At 30.6% G+C, this 3,990-nt stretch overlaps 1 long non-coding RNA gene across 1 annotated transcript; it reads left to right on the top strand.

Annotated features, from left to right (window-relative positions):
- The first annotated feature begins 1,705 nt into the window (after positions 1-1,705).
- LOC114821074 (uncharacterized) lies at positions 1,706-2,441 on the top strand. Its single transcript, XR_003768493.2, has 2 exons — positions 1,706-1,891; positions 2,049-2,441. It is a non-coding gene; the product is annotated as an uncharacterized lncRNA (long non-coding RNA).
- The last annotated feature ends 1,549 nt before the right edge of the window (positions 2,442-3,990 follow it).

The following is a 3,990-nucleotide window of genomic DNA, read 5'->3' as shown; positions in this document are numbered from 1 at the left end:
CAATTACATGTTCAATAATTTTAATATGTTTAATGTTATTTATTATTTTATTAATATTAGGTTTTATTATCAAATTGGATTATTATTCATTAACATTAGGTTTTTTTATTATCAAATTGGATTATTATTCATTAAATTGGATTATTATCAAATTGGATTATTATTCATTAAATTGGATTATTCATTAAATTGGATTATTATCAAATTGGATTATTATTCATTAATATTAGGTTTTATTATGAAATTGGATTATTTTTCATTAATATTAGGTTTTTTTTTTATCAAATTGGATTATTATTCATTAAATTGGATTATTATCAAATTGAATTATTCATTATATATAAATGATTATGGTGTGTTTAGACTTCTTTCATTAATTACTACATATTTTCTACACTCACAATGTTTGTCAGCTCGCTATATAATCAACTTGATAATGTTAAATTCATCATGCAATGCATTTCCTTCCAATTTTTTGTGATAAACTAATAGATAATTGACTAAATAAACATCCTGCAAAGTTTCAATAAAAATTTCCAAGTTTTTCTTACAATTTCTGTGGTTTCCATGTAATTTTTATCGATATCGATATTATCCCGATATTTCCATTGATATTTCCGCGTTTTCGGACTATCGATATTTCCGATATTTAATACCTTGGATCTATGACAAGCACAATCCGTGGTTATATTGCATTTGACAACGGACAAGACCCATGGTAGAAAATAAGACTCTTTATCACATCTAGATTACTAACGGGCACAGTGTTCGCGGTATATTGAAATCTATCACAGGCATTGATTGTGGTAGATGAGTTTTTTTTTTTGTTGATGAGGGGTGTGGTTGTATCTAGATTGGACTGCCTGCATATCTTCCAAAAGGAGAATCAAACAACGGATGTAGTTCTAAGAAAGAATAGTGTGATATACATGGGTATGAGAGATGGCGATGTGTATATATATGCCATTTTTAATTTAATTTTTAAGTTTTAAATAAACATGTTATTATTACATAATTATGAGGTTCATGTAAAAAACAGTAAATTTCGTGTTCATGTAATTACTATATTGCCCCCAATTTTTATTTTTGTTATGTTTTGGTTAGAGGGTTAGAATGCTGATTTTATAGAATTTTGGTTGACAATCAGAATTCTATTGATATGTAGTTTAGATAACAACCAAATCAATTATGACCATGCAAATTCTAACAATGAAATATAGCATTCCAAGAGGAGGGTTTGATTCTCATGGAACTAAGCAAACGCTTGAAGTATTAATCCACCTTTCGATTTGGCCATAAAGACTTTTCCCATAAAAAGAGGTTATGTATAAAACTAAGTAAAATAAAAATCAAATACATGTGCTTGAAAAAAAAAACACTGAAAGAGAAAATTGTGATAGGGAAAATGTAGGAACAATTTCAACAATGTAACATTTCAATTTCAACTGGGTTATAGTCTAGTGGTGAGGGTGAGAGGGGTGATATGCAGAAATAGGCTAAAAATTCAAAGTTCGAACTCCTCCTTTGTACCCTGAAAAAGCAATATTTCCAATTGAGGAGAAATAGAGCCACTATCTCTCATCAAATGTAGGATGCCAAAAAATGATGAGCTAAAATAGGGTTTTGTTCTTGCCTCTCGGAGCTGACATTTTATTCAACCTCTCCATATTTACTATGGAACGCCCTTTACGGAAATACACTTAAAAAAAATTTCATACAAACGCTATATAAAGACCTTCAAAGTTAATTATTTGAATCAACAGCTCTCTCTTTATCTCACTTATTTCACACACGTGCAAAGATCACTCACGCACCCAGAAAGTCAAGATGGAGTGTTCCGAGCGTTTGTTTTCGACTGTCTTCATCCTCCTCCTCCTTCTGGTGGCTATTGGTACCTTTCTCTTTCCTCATCTTAACTTCATCTTTATGCCTAACAATGAAATAAAATTATAGATTGAAAAAAGTTTTGAGTTCGAATACTCATTCTCCCGGTGATGAAAAAGAAAACCAGGATTTTATGGGTTGATATATCGATGCATGTTTGGCAGGAACGGATCCAATGGTTGCTGAGGGGAAGACAAAAGAGAAGTCATCGAAGAATGAGAAGTCGTCGAAGACATGTGAGTCTCCAAGCCATAAATACCACGGTATTTGCTTCAGGTCAAGCAATTGTGCAACTACATGCAAAAAAGAGGGATTTATGGGAGGCAAATGTACTGGTTTCCGGATGAGATGTGTATGCACTAAAAAATGTTAAGTCATACAAAAACTAACATGCGTATTTGGATGCATGTGTGCATGGGAACAAATGACCTTTTGTTTTGTTTTGTTTGTTTGAAAGAGAATAAATGACTGAACCCTAATCCACCATGGGGATTTTTGTCCTTGTCTTGTTTTTTGTGCGTTAACTGCACAATTAAATAAAATCTTCGTAATCAAAACATCGTTGCATTAGTGAATGCATTGCACTGATACTTTTTTTGTTTTAAATAAAAAAATTGTCTTTTATTTTTATTTTTAGAACAAATATAGTTAAATCATAATTCTATTGATCACATTATCAATGGGACGGATGATACCGCTCATCCTATGCGTGGATATGCGTTGTAATATTAGTTGTTTTCATTTTAGAAAAAAAAAAAGGTAGTGTTATCTACACATTCATTTTAACCTTTTATATACTTTTTTGTGAATTTTTGTCTTTTGATCATTTTCAATTAATTCAATCCGACGATTATAAATTAAGAAGAGCGTGTAAAAGGTAAAAAGTGATATGTGAATAACAAAACACTCCCAAAGCCACGAGAGCACATCAATATTTAAATATTTCCAAGGTAACATTTTGAATAGGTAACAAGATTTCTAGTCGGATATATGGTAAGAGCAATATCTTCTTCGTAATATTATTTCACCTGGAAAAAAAAAACAACCAATACTGTCAATTTTTTGGTGGAAGTGAATATACAAAGATCTTCTTTTATGATAAGTTATCTAGTGATATATGACATCCTTATTTTTATATTTAAAAAGACTCAAGAACTTATCTCAAACTAAGGTGCCAAAACCTTAATAGTCTGTTTTGATGAGGGAAATAAACTTGGAATTTGGATAAAACTCAGAATTTATAAATTGACATGCACCAATTCCCTTGTTTGGATTTATAACATAGAAATTTAGAATTTCCGCGTGGAAAAAAAACTTGGAATTTGGGGCCTCCAATTTCCAAGTTTAAATTCCATGTAAATAAGTGTCATTTCCCAATTTCTATGATTGGGAGTTTAAAATTAACAAATTCCGTTTTCAATTCCATTGTTCTTTTAAGTTAACCAAACAACAAAATTCACAATTCTAGAAAATAAAATCCCTTCATTTCAATTTCCGTCATTTTAAAATTCCGTAGTAATCTTAAATTTCTTCATCCAAACATAGTGTAAGGGTTTCCAAACCGGATAATGCTAAAGAAATTAAATTTTGTAAACTAAACTATGTGGATGTTGATAATTGAATTATACTTAAATATTGATTAACTTATTTTTTATTGATGACACATCATTTAGTTTACAAATTTGATTTTCCTAACATTATTCAAACCTTAATATTCAGGGCCATAACCTTTATGTGCCCATATACTTTACCTACTTACATGCGCAAATAGCTAACCACCTACCCAACTCAAATGTCTCTCACTAGAAAAAAGAATGAGTGTTTTTTAGGGTAAGAATGAATGTGTTTGGTGTTGTACATGAGTGCATAGGCAATGTAGAGTGTCCAAGAAGGAAATTAAAGAGAGAATGAGAAAGAGGTCACTGATGTGAATATAGTCACATTAACTAGAGCATATATGTTTTTTTTCATGCATCCAAATTTGAATTTTTCTCCAACAATTCGTATTAGGTTAGATTAGTGTGCCGTTTTTATCAAAGAAAAAGAATGTCACTAATGATACGGTCTACTATTAGATTTGAGCCCCCTAACTGATGAATTTGATAT

Source organism: Malus domestica, chromosome 14 (genome assembly GCF_042453785.1).
Source record: "Malus domestica chromosome 14, GDT2T_hap1".
Classification (NCBI taxonomy): Eukaryota; Viridiplantae; Streptophyta; class Magnoliopsida; order Rosales; family Rosaceae; genus Malus; species Malus domestica.
The sequence above is the reverse complement of the archived record's forward strand: the minus strand, read 5'-3'. Positions and strand labels throughout refer to the sequence as shown.